The sequence below is a fragment of the Schistocerca cancellata genome, chromosome 4 (assembly GCF_023864275.1).
Source record: "Schistocerca cancellata isolate TAMUIC-IGC-003103 chromosome 4, iqSchCanc2.1, whole genome shotgun sequence".
In the NCBI taxonomy this organism is placed as follows: Eukaryota; Metazoa; Arthropoda; class Insecta; order Orthoptera; family Acrididae; genus Schistocerca; species Schistocerca cancellata.
The window spans coordinates 714,928,552-714,946,395 of record NC_064629.1 but is presented as its reverse complement, the minus strand read 5'-3'; positions in this window follow the sequence as shown (position 1 = coordinate 714,946,395).

Sequence of the window (17,844 nt, the reverse complement as noted above, 5' to 3'; positions counted from 1 at the left end):
TTACACTTGTCTACATTGAGATTCAATTGCCATTCCCTGCACCATGCGTCAATTCGTTGCAGATCCTCCTGCATTTCAGTACAATTTTCCATTGTTACAACCTCTCAATATACTACAGCAGCATCCGCAAAAAGCCTCAGTGAACTTCCGATGTTATCCACAAGGTCATTTATATATATTGTGAATAGCAACGGTCCTACGACACTCCCCTGCGGCACACCTGAAATCACTCTTACTTCAGAAGACTTCTCTACATTGAGAATGACATGCTGCGTTCTTTTATCTAGGAACTCTTCAATCAAAACACACAATTGCTGTGATAGTCCAATGCTCTTACTTTGTTCATTAAACGACTGTGGAGAACTGTATCGAACGCCTTGCGGAAGTCTACCTGGGAATCCGTGTCTATGGCCCTCTGAGTCTCGCGGACGAATAGCGCGAGCTGAGTTTCACACGATCGTCTTTTTCGAAACCCATGCTGATTCCTACAGAGTAGATTTCTAGTCTCCATAAAAGTCATTATACTCGAACATAATACGTGTTCAAAAATTCTACAACTGATTCACGTTAGAAATATAGGTCTATAGTTCTGCACATCTGTTTGACGTCACTTATTGAAAACGGGGATGACCAGTACCCTTTTCCAATCTTTTGGAACGCTACGCTCTTCTAGAGACCTACGGTACACCGCTGCAAGAAGGGGGGCAAGTTACTTCGCGTACTCTGTGTAAAATCGAAATGGTATCCCATCAGATCCAGCGGCCTTTCCTCTTTTGATTTATTTTAATTGTTTTTCTATCCCTCTGTCATCTATTTCGATATCAATTACAGTACTAGAAGAAAAAATGATTTTCATTAATTATTTAAATATTTGTGAGTGCTGTACCGCGTCATTGTTTTAAATACTTCAATTATTACCTGTAAAACCGACGGTAGTTCGAGTACAATGGCATTCCTCAGGGGCAGGACTGATTTTGGTGAAGGAAATGTGCATCTCTTTACTGCAGACGGTCTGTGTCAATAGATCATATTTGTGAAACTATATTGGCCCTAGAATATAATTTGTTATACATGGCGAGAGGGAGAAGGTAGGAAAGAAGCTGTTTGTGGACATCCAGTACGCATTACTTTTCAGCACGCCCTAGTACATTAATAATCTGTAAACTGATTCTTTACATTTCTTTACGTTATCTAGTGCAAAGTAATCAATGGAACACACAGTGCACTAACTACAGCTGCCATCACCAAAATAGGCAGCTCAAGATCATATCTGCTGCGTGATGTCAGGTGCGATGCTCGGGAGGCGTCGTGGTCGCGATGCGCTGTGATTTGTCTGTTCACAGTGTCGTTGTCACACGCACAGTGCAGCAGCAGTGGACGCCAGCGCCAGCAGGACGTAGAGTGTTTCCGTGCAGTGTCCTGTGTTGATGTGTGGCTACAGTCTTCTGTAGAAAGATGCATTGACTTGAATCTTGTAGTGAGCTTGATGCGGGGGAAAGGGCCCTCGCTGGCTGGTGTGTGTAAAGGACGGCAAGACATTCGAAAACAAACTAAAATTGTCATATTGAAAGTACTGCAGTGTGTGATTTTTTTTTTCGAACTGACCAACAGTGAAGAAGCAAGTAATAATAAAAATTTTGTGTAAGTTCATAAACCAACAGCAAATATTTGTGGTATTCCGAATCGACTATTCCGTAATAATAGTGTAGTAACAGCGGCAGAATCTCCAGATGTGAGCACGTGTTTTGATCCTGCAAGAAAGAGATATAAACTAAAACGGAAATCTACAGAATTTGACGATTTTAACAAAAAATTAGAGCGCGGAACTGCATTTTGTTACTACGCTAGAGGAGAATATCCTATGGCTGAAAAATACAGAGAGATCTCCGTGAATAACTTAATTATTCTGACTCAGACATCCGTTGGTCATCTTCTTCACTTATTTTATTTTAGATTCAGAAAGTGCAATTATGCATGAGAATATTTAATGAAATGCAGAGGCATTGCAGGAGAAAAAACGAAGATTTTGCTTACAGTGCACTTATTGCTTACTGACGACAATAGTCTCGTAGTATACTTCGATAGAGCTTGGATTTCACAAAAGCATACGAACAAACATATTTTGCTCGATGTCAACGGAAGTAATGGCCTGAAAGTAGAATTAATTTTGTACAGCGCGTGTCGGGGTTTCGGGTAAAAGGTGCAAATAAAAAATTTTTGTGAGGTGGGGAACTTTCTTGGAAGGTGACCCGTCGGAACAAAAATCCTGACGTCGGGGTACAAGTACTTGCGTGCTGTCACGCACGAAGTCTCTTGTAAAGAAATAGCGTTCATAGGTGACAGGATATAATAATGATATCTGAAATGTCACCAAATTTAATTTTACACTTTTCTTAACATCATTCTTGTTGGAAATTTGTAAGACGTCCAACGGAACGCAAATTCATCAGCGACGTCATTGTTTCTTGAAACGTTAGTTTTTGTATTTTTTCATAATGACTGTCAAGAATTTTCTTTTGTAAAATACTCCATTACAATCTAGACTAATAATAGAGATGTCTAAATATTTTTTTCTTAATTTGTATTAACGTTTGACATTATTACTAACTGGCAATACTGTAAGAAGACCTTGATATGTCTACTTTCGTTGCGGACACTTTAACTAATTAACTCATCATTCAGAATACAATCAGTGCATCGTCGGAATGACTCATCGATAACATCATTCGATTATTATAAAATATAAATTTCAGTTATTCATTTTAAATCGAGCTTTTGTTTTGAAAATCATTAGCACGCTTCCCTTTACCAGTGGCATATCGATACACTGCAATAACATGCAGCAGATTCCCACTGGTTCTCCGATAACCTATTGTGGGCACATACGTCACAATGGTAGTGGAGTTATGCCCCTCTTAGCAAGGCGCTCAGCATTTTCATTACGGAAAATTGCATGATGCCCTTTTATCCAAAGCAAGCGGACGTCGGTGCCCAATGTCCACGCGTCTATTATGGCCCCCAAGGCCCAGCTGTGAGACCGTTTATTAAATGCCGGTTGTTGTAGTTTCTGTAACACACTTTGGGAGTCGTTAAGGATCAATACGAGCCGGAAAGTCTGCGTGCCATACTAAATAGCCTCCCTGATGGCAGCAACTCCGCCGCGGTAATACACGATTCAGGCGGCAGTGCAAACATTTGGTATGTATCGTTAGATGCACTGAGAAGGCGTATCCCACAACAGCTTCAGTTTTAGAGCCATCCGTATAGATGCAAGCATACTGTGGCCAATGTCGGATAAGGAAGTGCTCCAGGTCGTGGTTTATGTTCCCATCCTTTCTGAAATCGGACAAGTACGACCTCGGAGCTAGTGTGAAGAAAGTAGCAAATGGAGAGCGAAAGCAAGAGAGTTTAAAGTCTTTTAGGACCAGTGATAAAAGATATCGCCATATTTCGTAGCTACGAATTAGTGAGGGAGTTCGGTTCGTCCTTCGTCTGTGAGGTGCCTGTGTGAGCCTCCAGAATTGAACCACCGCTGCCCCTCCCCTGAGGGAGTCAGAATCAAATATGGAAGACCGACTAAAGAGAAAATTATCGGACAACATCTGACGACGTATGGTAGCACATTGCAGACGCTTCCACTAACAGTGCGTTGGTGGGCTTTGATTTCATGGCTTCAGGAGCAAGACGAAGCACCCTCTAATGGAAGACTTCGAGTTTACGCAAAGGCGATTTTGTCGCGTTGCCTTAGGCGATGGTGCCATATCAAGATCTCATACAGAGTTAAGAGGATTGTAGTTCCCACTCCTTACCAATCTCCAGCAAGCATCCGCAGTATATTCGCAATATGTTCCACGTTGTCTATGAGGTACGCAACATGACGTGTCCACGTCAGTTTGCAGTCAATTTAGACACCCAGTAGCTTAACATGTGACTGAACAGGAAGGTTGTACAGACCAAGCTGAAGTTCAGATGAGAAGTAATTGCGTCCTTTTCTCGTGAATATTACCACTGCAGATTTTTCGCACGACAAAATGAGACCGTTCCCTAACCCTCGCGTGGCCAGCTCGTCACATGCGTCGTGAAGCTATAACCATGTCACCCAAAAGGACGGCAAATTGTCGTATGTACGAACGTCGTCCGCTTACTGAAGGACTTCGGCGTTGGGTTCAAATGGCTCTGAGCACTATGGGACTTAACTTCTGAGGTCATCAGTCCCCTAGAACTTAGAACTACTTAAACATAACTAACCTAAGGACATCACACACATCCATGCCCGAGGCAGGATTCGAACCTGCGACCGTAGCGGTCGCGCGGTTCCAGACTGTAGCACCTAGAACCGCTCGGCCACTCTGACCGGCTCGGCGTTGGGGGATAAATAGTCTTCAGGTCGGCGACATAAAGGGTGTATAGTAAGGGACTCAATATCGCACCTTGTGGTAGGCCATGGGACACTATGCGAGACCCGTATAACACGTCGTCCTGGTCACGGGAATAAAAAGAACGACTGCCGAGCAAACCACAGAAAATTTGTAAAAGCGATAGCGGGAGGCGCAGAAGTTTCAATTTGTTAGTAAGCTCACGTGTCATAACATAGTCACAAGCCGTCGAAAACTCAAGAAATAGATCCGTCAGGTACCCATTAGTCAGGAGGTTTTTTTTTCAATGTCCGTCGCAAGAGGTGTGATATTGTCAACAGTACTTCTGCCCTTATGAAAGCCACTTTGCGTCCAGGGGAGTAAGTCCTGATTTTCTAACCACCATTCTAAACGGAACATGAGAAGACGTTCAAAGGTACTTAGCATGGTAACAGGGCAATTGGGCGATACGATGTTGCTTCACCAGAATCCTTGCAGGTTTCAATATGGGCACCAATATATGAGTCGTCTAATCGTCTGGAATGTTCCCGTCCTTTCAAATATCCCTGCAGATTCTGACAAGAACGCGTTTTGCGTTATCGGACAAATTGCTTATCATTGAGTTCTAGGTGATGTGTTGTGTGAGTACATAAGAGCCCTGTGGAGTGGGACGAGAGAGAATGGTGAAGTGAAGCCTTGTCGAAGACTGTTAGTGGCACCAGTCGCCGAGAGGTCAATGGGTGCTGCCAGTCAGCGTGTGGTGCTATAATGTCGATAAACTTGCCTTTCCAGTTCTGAAACTGCTTGGGAGGCACAGGTTTCCGTTTGAACGAGGACTTCATTGCCCAGGTACAACCAGTAGGGTTGTTCGTAGAGAGATGTTCACAAAATCCACTCCCCCCCGTCCCTTTTTTCCAGATTTGAGAAAACACTTAGTAGCTGCATTCGTCCCTTTGTAAGCAACATAGTTGTCCATTGTGGCATGCCATTTGAGTCGATTGCAAACTAGTCTCCTTTCAAACGCCTGACGAGAAAATTCTTGGTGCCACCAGGGAAACGACTGTCTGTTGGTGGCAGTGATCACCCTAATTTGTGGAATACAAAGCGACGCTGCTAAATTGAGAGGATTTCGAATAATAATGTTTGCGAGGGCGTCACCGTGGGGAACAATGACAGTTGTGATTCCATTATTGGACTATACCGCGACCAATCCGCCTTCTTGACGTTCCATTTATGAGGTGACCTATAGACTGCGACAGAAGTCTGCATGAACGTTGATATAAGAAGAGCGGAGTGATTAGACCTCTAGAATAAGGAAGAAACGAGGAAACAGACGCCGAACACAAGGTCAGGTCGACGGCTGAGGTTTGCTAACCTAACAATGGAAGTAATGTGGGGGAAACATCATTGAGGACGATAAGACGAAACTCGTCGAGAATCTCCAGGATCCCGCCACCCAGTCTATCACTAAACGCGGAGCCCCATAGTCTGTTGATACCCACAAAATAGTAAAGGAGATTCCAACTTCCGCACCAAAGCGTACTACTATTCGAGGAGAATATACGACCGCGGCTGGCAACAAATGGTCACAGTGGTTATTTGACCGAATGAAGACGAGAGCCTGACTGCTATCGCTTGAATGATGTCGATAGCGTCATGGAATATCATTAATGAGGTGTGGTATAGCACATTACTGGTGAATAGGGCAACCCCTCGTCGACCATCCCGTCTGTCTTATCAATGTACCTGATATCCTCGAAGGCGGACAATGGTATCTAGTTGAAACGATGTCTCATAGACGGTTGCCACTGCTAACTTCCTCGTCCAAACTTCATGCTGGAGTACGTGCTTATTGACGATTGCAGATCGCGCGTTCCATTGGAGGATCCAAAATGCCCCCGTAGCTGCTAGGTGTCAGGGAGTCGTTAATAATTGTCATATAGGTTGTATCTGTGCCGTTCCAGATGGCTGTGTCCTCGCGTCTTCAAGGATATGTGGGATAAACCAGGCGATTTTCTCGATGATATACTTGCTGTTATTAGGAAGCGGCGGTGGTTGTTTACTGTACATGAGGAGGATATGGGTTGTGTGGTAGAAGGACTTCTGAAAAACACTGTCGTTAGGCTGGTCTCGGAGAGCGCCATTTCGCTTAACCTCTGGTTCAGGAGACGGCACCAGATCTGTCTGTTGACTGAGTGTCATTCTGATGATGCCCAGCTCCGTGAGGAAGAGAAACCAAGTGGGGTGGCACCGATGGTGGTCGTGGTCTCGTGTAATGTCTCGTACAGCGACTGGCAGTTGTGGTGGGAGCCTTGGAGGTAGTGGCGGAAAATCCATGCGACTTTGGCGACTGGGAGGCTGTCGTAAGGCAGCTGAGTATGTGTGCTGTGAATTACCATTTACCCTTCCCAATGTGGCGTACGCCCTTTCACGTTATAGCTCTAGTTGATGGAGAAATACCGCGAACGACCTATCTGTAACTGGGTACTGACCAGAGCAATTTAAGCAAGCTAGAACCTCTGTCGTGCAGGAATCCGTTCTGTTGTAATGGGCATGGCTTCTGCACTGGTTCACTCGATGGTGAAAACGCCAGAAATTTCTACATTGGATGACTGAAGCGACGTACGGTTCCACCAAACACCGTGTCCCCAAGTTAGCAAATTACGAGGGTAAAGTTTGTGAACGAAGAACTACTTGCAGACTGGAATGGGCATCGTTAATTCAGGATTTGAATGATGTGTCTTGCTGTAGCGTTTGATATTTCCCACAGGGTATATACTCTCAATTTGTCGACTATCTCTCTATCTGTCATATTAATGTCAACATCGCGAATAGCCGCGCGGGGTAGCCGCGTGGTCTGGGGCACCTTGCGTGGTTCAGCCCCCCCCCCCCCTCCACCCTCCCATCACGTCACAGGTTCGATTCCTCCCTCGGGCATGAGTGTGTGTGTGTTGTCCTTAGCGTAAGTTATTTTAAGTTAGAGTAAGTAGTGTGTAAGCCTAAGGACCGATGACCCCAGCAGTTTGGTCCCATAGGAACTTACCACCACCATCGCGAATTATTCTGTGCGCATGGAGCAGGATACACTCATCGAACTTGTCATATTTAAGAAACGGAGGCCTCTATAAAATAATTGGCAGCAGCAACAGCGGACTTCAGTTCCACCTTAACTCTGTTTCTGCCCGACGGACTAATGTTGACAATATCGAGCTTTCAATGAGAGTTACAGACATACAGTTATTTGTCCAGTGACATAGGATGGAGTTTGTCAATGTTTTCGTCCAAGCTCTTCACGAAGACGATGTATGGGCCTCTATCATATCGACTGTGTCGATTGTCGACACTCGACCGCGCGACTGCATCGTGAGGGGTTGGTGGTTGACCCTGAGAACGTTCTGTGTTTGTCTGTACTAAGCCGCCAGCAGAAGGGGGATCCAAACCCGGTATCTCACGCATATCACAGTCAGGGACAGTATTAGAGTCGTTTACTAAGGAGGCTACTTTGCTGCTGCTGATGGTCAGCTGCATCGACGTCAAGTGCTAAGCTGGTTAGGGTCACAGAAATGGCTGACTTGCTAACTGACCTAATGTACTTGCTGTTGTTGATGATGATGATGCTGTTGTTTGTTGTTGTAGTTGGAGTTGGTCAAATTGTTGTTGCTCGGCCAGTTGTTGCTGCTGAAGTTCGTGATGTTGGTGCAGTAGCTGCTGTTCCTCATGGTGCTGTAGCCCCAGTTGTAAAAACTGCAGGTCCGGGTACGGCGGTTGACCCTGCTGGATTTCACACTGAACTGGCGACGTCGACGACAATGGGACATTCGTCGCTGGACTCTGAAGACAAATTTCCAGCGCCGACTTTATGACTCCACCAGTGTCAGCGGGATCGGCCATTTTTGAGATTGACTGTTAATCTCTACCGTCGCAAAAGTGTGGCTAGGAAACGTCACACAATTACAGTGGACACTACACTACACTGCATTACACTGCGCTACACTACACTACACTACATTAAACGAAAACGTTTCTCGTCTACGGGAACGACAATACGTGTATAAAGACACTTATAAGAATACGAACAGTATGGATCGCCACACACGTCCGTGCAACGTAAATAACACACGACTCGCGGAGTGCTCGCTACGAGAGCTCGCCTCAAACTGGAGAAGCATCCTTTGAATTTACATTCGGGATGACCGGCATGCTGTCACGTGGAAGATTATAATCGATCGTGTTGCTATTCGTGGCATCCAGGAAATGGCGAACAAAATATCCCTTGTAATTTAGCTTCTGCATGTTCTGACATTACAGACAGCTGGCTCGGTGCAGGTCGATTTTGACGGAACAGGTGAACGCCGGCGTGAAGACACGTTGGGGCAGACAGCTGTCAGCTGCCCTGCGGACAGCCGAGCTGAGTTGGAGGGAGCGCTGAACGTAGGTATGGGGGTGGTCGGTAACCGAAGAGGAGCAGCGGTCGAGAGGGTGATCCCAGTGTGGAAAGAGGTGTGTGTGTGTGTGTGTGTGTGTGTGTGTGTGTGTGCGAGTTCCAGCGGAGTGGTTGTGACGTGTTCTAAATTGGAGGAGCTCTGTGACTTGGAACTTTGCCACTAAATGTAATATTACTGAAAATACGTAAAACGCCTTACAGGCATGCTAGGAAAAAACTTAATGACAGCTTTGAACCCACAGCAATGGGATGACCTCATTGAAAATTAAACCATGTTTATGATATCAACAATTAAAACATTAATTAACATTTAGTACTATTATTATTTATAAAAATTGTAAAAACTCAACGCAACACTAATGATACGCCATGTGAAAGCGGATGAGGCCAGCAGTCACATGAACAAATTATTTTTCTGAAACTTCCTGGCAGATTAAAACTGTGTGCCAGAACGAGACTCGAACTCGGGACCTTTGCCTTTCGCGGGAAAGTGCTCTATCAACTGAGCTACTCAAGCACGACTCACGCTCCGTCCCCTGGAAGTTATTTTTCTAATTAAACCAATATACAGAATTTTAGAAACAATTTAGTTAATTTTACGTAAACAGTGTCACAACTATAAAATTCTCCACATGTACACAACGACATAGTCAGCATGAGTGTCTCCCTTACTAGTCCAACGCTTTTTGACGTATATTTATTTATATTCGTGAGTTATGAAATATCTACAGTTAGTTAGACTAGAGTGCCGGATTTTATCTTTAAGATTTATTTGGAATTCTTTAAAAAATGCATAAACATTTTTAAGAGGTTGAAAACTGACCACAAAGATTTACTGAATGTTTTACCATATGTACATACCTGAAACTACAGTGTAAATTCTGATAGATGGTTAGGATGAAAGTATCTACATTGAGTCAAGTAGTGGTCATGGGACTGAGCCTTTAAATAAGCGCACACAACAGAGCACACAGGTCTTCCTCCAACGGTTTTTATTTTTGGTGGTTCGTTGTGGATCATTCTGGATGGTATGTAAGCCGCGAATGTTTCTCTCTGTGATAGCAATGACTTTGAATAATTTTTGTGGTCGCGTGTGAAAACTTGTTCATTTCTGGATTTCGGTTTCAGTCAGGAGTTAGAACCTCTCGAGTCATTTAGTAAATGTAGAACTCTCACACGCGGGGACTTTAGTTTCATTTGTTTATTCTTAAGCTCTGAACTTGTAAGGATTTGCTGCTTTTAATTGATTTAAAATGTGTGATTGACTTGGACAGAATTAGTCGGGATAGCAGCGATGGCTATGAAATTTAGATTGACTGGGGATGATAGTGAGAGTTCATGCTGACGAAAAGTAATAAATTGTCACGCTTTTCGTCAGTTAATTGCACTGTTGTGTGTGTTTATTTAGCGCACGCCGTCAGCTGTAAATGCTCTGTTTGCACGAAGCGATTGCTAATTTGCACTGCAGTTTACGTATTTAACAGTTATTGATTGAGTTTATTTGTATGTGACCACCATTTACAGACATTGTGCATTTCTGAAATAAATATTTAGATCAAATGAGAAACGATGTGGTTTAGTCATTATTATTATCCTTCAGAATTTTGACCAACTATTCCAAGTTTAGTTCAACTACTTATTTATTTCGCTAATTTGCCTCATTACTATTATAAGATTTTTATGAACATTATTATGTGAAATGTTTGGGTCTCGGAGCGACTGCATCCAGCCACCCCCTATTGATGATAGTGAGCCCCGCTAAAAGTTATAAGCCGTACATTGCCCGCACCTTGTTGGTACGTTGTACAGCATAGTGATTATTTATCTTTAAAGGTGTACACGACGTGAGAGAGTCCGACGGGTGAACTCGTGATGCAATCCTTTAAATGAGTTTTCAAGAACTAAAGTTCAATTACCTTACATTCTATAAATTACATTATAATGTATGCAGTAGATATACGCAGTACGCATTATAATGCATACAGACAATAATGATACATTTAATAGCTACACTTGAGCTCGAAATGGGACATAGATCCAGTGATCTATGCTTTAAGTGTAGCCACTTGCCCCATGATGTCACCGAAGATGACACCGGCAAGTTCTTAATGTGACCCGAATACGATCTCTCCGTATCTGAAGTTCGTTTAAAGAAATTCCTTAGTTCCAGCTGAGTCACTTCTTTTCATCTGGAGTATATTCCTGCGTATGATATCGTAGATGCGGGTTCTTATTGAGGTGAATTTGTTAATGAGTAGATAAGAATTACAAAGACACAATATTTCTAGATACTGTTACAGGTTATACCTCGATTATGGCAGCTCGTAGCAAAAGCGGAAGGTTTTGTCAAACAGTATTAAGAGTAACCGTAGCGAAAGTTACAGAGAAAAGGTGAGTAAGCTACAGGAAAACATGTTGTGAAACTACATTCAATTGTGACTGGTAGCGGATTTTGTAAAACATTACCTATTAAAGGAAGAAGCACGGAGTTCAAGAGCATCCGTTACGGAAAAAATACAATTAGTGAAATTGTTGAGGACGACAGAGACTCTCTAAGGCGTATTAAATATATTCAGAAAATTAAACAAAGCTTCTGGCGTAAACTAATAGGGTAGCAAAGAATACTGTACTTCTGCAGATAGAAATGTAGGAATTTTGACAAGCGTCGGCGCTGAAATGACACATCCTCCAGCGATTACAGTAACAAATTGTGAGATTTTCTCTTAAGGAACCCCTTGAGCGCGAGGTAGCAAAAGGCCAATGAGGTTTACGTCATTCGACGCCCTAGATATTGTCTACCATGCAACAACAATATTGGCTGCTAATGGCAACAGGGGGCGGTACAGGGGGTTTCCAATGGTGAGCACAGCATGAGAATACTGCATAGTCGACGAATAACTGACAACAGTGCTACAGTGCTAGTGGTGTTGATATAAAGCAGAGCAATGGCGACGATAAACAAAGCAAACATTGCATTATATCTGCAACAGTTGCCGAAGCCGACATTTCGTCAAAAAGAAGCCCAAGGAATTTCGCAGACTGAGAACGAAGTGGCAAATGAAATATCAGCGTTTCTGCAAGATGAGTCAGTGGAACATGTGGTGTCGTATACGCTCGACTGTGCAGAAATGTTCAAATGTGTGTGAAATCTTATGGGACTAAACTGCTAAGGTCATCAGTCCCTAAGCTTACACACTACTTAACCTAAATTATCCTAAGGACAAACACACACACCCATGCCCGAGGGAGGACTCGAACCTCCGCCGGGACCAGCCGCACAGCCCATGACTGCAGCGCCTAAGACCGCTCGGCTAATCCCGCGCAGCGACTGTGCAGACAATGTACATGAGGACGACGATGATGGTGGTACGTGCTTAACAAGTGAAAGTGATACTGAAACAGATGTCGATCCATGTAGTTCACCATCCTTGTTGGGCAGGGAGCAACAAATCCCGTCGCCAGTGAAACGAAGTAAAGGACATTGGTTGTCCAAGGAGTGGGTAATAAACAAAATTACGTGCATGTAAGATCATCTGCAGCTTAGTAGAAAAAAAATTATGATCTGATTTCGAATAAGTCCGCAGCAATATGATTGTGTAGTGAACAAGAAAAACTACTGATTTTCAAGAGAGAATAATGCGCACTTGGTATAAAAACTGGCGTATGCGCGTTTCAATGTGCCCTATGCAATTTACAGGATGTGCATGATAGTGACCTACTAAGTTATGCTCATCACATTGTGCGACATAGATTACAGTGATTTCAGGGGCAGCAATGAATGGTTGCATAACTTCAAACAGTTCTACAGAATTGGAAGACGTGAGAAAACGAAGTTTCAAACCAAGTGCCAACTCGACGGTGCACAGCAAACTTCAGAACGACCCGAAAGTTTGTAGCTGAGATAAACAAACTGATCTCATCGTTCAGTAAGGAATTTGTTTTCAGCCCCGACCAATCGGGATCTGAAGACAAAATGCGTATGATAGGAACCCTGGAAATAAGAGATACCAAGACGGTTATATCAAGATCAGCTAACATCAGTGCCTTAAGTCATTTGTGTACATTTGTGTCCAGTGTTAATCTGGATGGTAAATTGGTGGGAAAGTTATATACTGTGCTGCGAGAAATTCGAGGTGCTCTGCCGCCTACGATTCTTTCTCGTGTGCGTGATCTTGCAAGGACATTAGGGAATATTTAAGTCACAGATGTAATGATATATGGAAAATAGATGTAAGAGTACTACAGTTATGGTATGAGCACTACTTCTGGACAACAACTGGTCAAAATAACTTGCTTTTCCCCGATCTACGTATAAGAATCATACTCCTTTAGAGCGACCTATCTCGCCTGAAATTTGTGCGACATTGCAATTCGTACCACTGGACAAAGTCAGCCTCAGGATGTATTATTGCACTATCTGCGGCTATGCCATAAGGATAGCCTGTTTCAGGAGAAGCTGTACGACAGGCTGTTTCGCATTCGGTTGCATGCCATCACATTCCATCAGTTCTCATTACCCTGTTACACCGATATTATTATATATGCATTCTTTACGAGTGGATGCCTAACTGAAAGCCCTGTACGGTTTGTAACTCCCAAGAAGTTCACCTTCGATCTTGATGGTGCGAACCTTTGGGATCACTGTGGCGCGCCATTTTTCGTTCGGTGTTCATGGTGCAAGTTAATGGTTTGTTTTGAACATTTCTTGAATGTCGAAGATGTCCATTTTGTGAAGTGTAAAACATACATCCCATAGAAGGTTGATCTCTGCACCTCCCGGACTCTAGTTTTTGTCGTCCTACTGATGCACATGGTGAGTCATTAGCAGCTAATATTTTTCATGTTGTAAGTGTTAACACAACACTTTCAAATCAGCCTTACTGAAGAAGTAACTTGCGACCTCGCACTCCAGGGATTCCTTGTCAGTATCCTAACAAACTCCAGGTTGTGTATTAAGACATCAATATTTCGTAACCGTACAAGTTCTTTGTACCTTAGTTTTCGAAAAGCTTTTTTTTTTTCATCACCTCGCGGGGACAAGCTAAACAAAATACAAGAATGAGTTGATTCGGGATTAAACCTAATTTGCACCTAGACTGAGAGCTTCTTGACAGGAAGTATGTAAGACAGACGGTTTAACGTTTCGTCGACGGAGAGATTACGGGAGGCGAAGAGCGAACGCAGAACGGCGAATGGCAGAAATGAAAGCAGGAGTAGGGTTGTTTTAATGAACCAACATGTTATTCGCGTGAATCAATTAAGGGAAAACTCGCACTAATTAAATGAGGATGATGTAGTAGAGGATTGAATCACTCTCCTCTCGAATACAAGATGCTGCGACACCTCGCTCGGTTTCCAGCAGGTGAAAGACGAAGGATGACAATAGAATCCAGTGGCAGACGCTTCAAGAGACCCGTTGAGAATTACGTCGAAATTTACTGTCGGAGTTCCGAGAACGTACATACCGAGAAGAGCCGGGCAACGTATTACTTCTTCCCACATACGTCTCGCGAAGTGACGACAACGAGAAAATTGGAGAAATTACAGCTCATACGGAGCATCATTGACATTCGTTCTACCACGCACCATTCGCGAATGAAACAGGGAAGAGGTGAAGTGATAACAGAAAAAGCAGTACATACCGCCACACGCTGCCAAGTGGCCTGCAGAGTATAGACTTCGATGTAGACACAGAGATAAATGTAGATGTGACTCAAGAAAGCGTTATAGAATAGCTGGCTAGGTACGCACATTTCGGAGAGACGAAAGAAGTAACATAATTTCCCCTGAAAAACATTAAAGACAATTATAAGCAAAAGAAGAGAATAATTAAGGTCAATCAAAAACTGTAAATAATCAACAGAAAGGATTAACCTACATCTAAACTCAGGAAAAGGTAATACGAAGAAAATGGGTTTTGTTTTTACGGGCCGGTCGGTGTGGCCGAGTGGTTCTAGGCGCTACAGTCTGGAACCGCACGACCGCTACGGTCGCAGGTTCGAATCCTGCCTCGGGCATGGATGTGCGTGATGTCCTAAGGTAAGTTAGGTTTAAGTAGTTCTAAGTTCTAGGGGACTGATGACCTCAGATGTTAAGTCCCATAGTGCTGAGAGCCACTCAAACCATTTGTTTTTACGGTATTTGCGAGTAATACAGGTTGTAGGTCCAAACTTACCGTACGAGACACAGTTATCTGTAATGAACTGGAAGCCAAGGAAAAGTATATGAATTCGACGAGTCTCACGTGCCCCTGTAAGTGCATCCACTAATTTTCTATCCCCCCCTCCCCCACCCCAATAATCCTCCTAGAGATTGGGATGGGTTATTGGGTTGTAAAAATATCCACTAGACGAAGGGAGCCCAGGAAGGTACTCCTCCAGAATACGCGTCGTCCAAATTAAAAGCTGCTAACGACCCAGCCAGACTTCGCGCGGGTAGCATTAAGTATCTATGTCGAAACGACTTATGACGCGTAATATATTTTGTTTGCGGGCCACTGTGTAGAGTTACGACTAGATTTTAGAGAACAACGTTAAGTAATTGAATGACATCACATTCATATAAGTTAGGCTATGTAAGCAGTGCTCGGCAGGGAAGTTGTCTGGGGGCGTGTATGTTACCTAACGAAAGAAATATTCGACATTTAGCTGCAACTCAACGACGAGAGATGAAAATTTGTGTTGTATCGGGAGTCGAACCAGTATTTCTTGCTTTACAAGAGCGGTCGCCTTAACTTCCTTTTATTTAACCGCATTTTTAATTGCCTTCTTTCGCCTTAACTGCTGTCTTTGTTTTTTGTCGCCTTAAGGAAGTAGAGCGATAATTTCATGTTGGTGGAGACAGGACGGGGAGGGATCGAAATCCAAGGCCTGGCCACGATGCCTCTCCTTTCTCGTCTCTGAACCTCCAACTCCGATGTGCTTTTCTTTGTGGAACAGGATGGCAGGTTAAACAAAACGTCTTTATTCATACAATTGCTCCTTCTAGGGGTAAAGAAACTAACAACAACAAATACAAAATTAAAGCATAAATAGAATGTACAGGAATCCCTTCCACTGGAAGGAATCCCTTCCACTGGAACCAGCAATAGACACTACACCCGCGTCTGCTAGCGACAAGACGTCCGCGGGTCCTTCTAACCCGACACTGGGACCGGGTTTGTCTTAAAACAGAAAGGGTCCATATGGCTCTGTCACTTGTTCCGGTCCGTAAAATTCACATGCATATAAGGTTAACTTCTCATACCTTGCACGCCCCAGCTGCAGGGAGGGTCCAAGAAGACACTGCCCAGATAATTAGAAAAGTATTGGCGGTTGCGCGTATGGCGTTGGAGACGAGTGAATCGTTCCTATAGTAAGGTACAAAAATCAAGAAAATGCTAGTCGCCATCCCGGTAAAAATACAACGTGGTCCAACCCTTGAGCCATATCACTGCATACATGTTAGTAAGTGAATAAACAGTCATATTCGGCATAAGAAGGGATATTGGAGTCACACAGTTGGGGTCGTTGAGGGCCAACATCAGTCTCTTGAACCTCCATACCACCACAGCAGACCGATATTCCAGACGGCGTTCATCTATATTAGGTAGATGGCACTAGAGACATAACAAAGAGTCTGCCATACGTATGGAATGGAGTCTCTGGCAATTCATATATTTATGTTTCACCGCCAAATACCAGGCTGCTCTGCCATCCGAATCAAGAAAAGCGCTGTGAGCTTAACACCAGACCACTGGCCAAGTGACTGAGGGCAGATGGCCTTCAGTCGGATTTCGGGGATGACCTCGAATCATCTGGCAATAAACGTCACTGGTCCTTCGCAGCTACTAACTCGGCAGGTCGTCGTCGATGTAACTGAAGTTCACAAGAAACTCCTTTAAGCTGAGGTGGTGTTGGGGGAAATATGCGCCAGTGCAACTGGTGGCTCGTGGGAGGCAGAGGCCAGTTCTTCAACCAGAAGTCCCATCAAGCTTTGCTGCACATGAGTCCACATCTCCATCATCGTGACGGCATATAAAGCAGCTACCCTAACCCACACATTGACCGTTCCACGACTGCCCTCTGTGGTAGGGAGGGCGTATTGTACTATGATGTATATTCCCTCACTGGCAAAGTAACCAAAGATCGTCTGTAGACTGCACGTTATCGTCTTCTGAATCAGGGGACTAGAGCTAGATGGCGTATCGTGGACGCCAGATGAAAAGGCTGCGCAGGAGAGACAAGCGAGAAGAGGTACATCAAATCAGTTTTCGGACTGAAGACCAAAACCACCACCACAGCTGTGTGTGACATCGCCTGTTCCCCTGCAGTAGGTGAGTCACAAACAATCATTTTCTCATGTTTATTTCACAAATATGCATTCAAGGTCTTCTTCAAAGTCCCTCCTATCTGTCAAAAAGCTGTAATTTATGAACCGTATATTGAGGGAAAGACGTAAAAATAACGCCGTTTTATGGCCAACTCCGGTAACACTAATTCTAGACGATATGAACGATTTTCCAGAAGAAGCAGGACATGCCTTTCAACTGTGACCTTCGTATGGTTTACAATATGTCTCACCAAACACTGATATTGCTGTCCGTTGGTCCAACTAGACGTTTTATCAGAACGTTCACTTCCTTGCGGCGCATTTGAAAGAAAGCGCTCGCTGGTAAAATAAAATCGGAGAACGGAGTTATTTTTGGAAATAGCAAGAACCTAAATTACCGACGTGCTTTTGCTGGGACATGAGACGGTCCCCATACACATTTAACCTCAGAATAATTTTCATTGGCCCCTTAACATTACTCACAAAAACAGAGTCGGTTTGAAAACTTCTTTCCCATGTAGCCAATATTCCTTTCGACATAATGATGAGCTACATGGTAATTCCCTTTCTAAGAAAGTTTGAGTTTTCCTTACTTTATTGGGCAATGAATGCACATTGTGATGGTATCCCATTACGTTTATATTTAATTTTGCGATCTGCAGCTTTCTTTTCGTTCTATCGCATTTTGCCTTACTTTTGCATCCTATCTTTGATTTCTTGCATGTCATTACATAA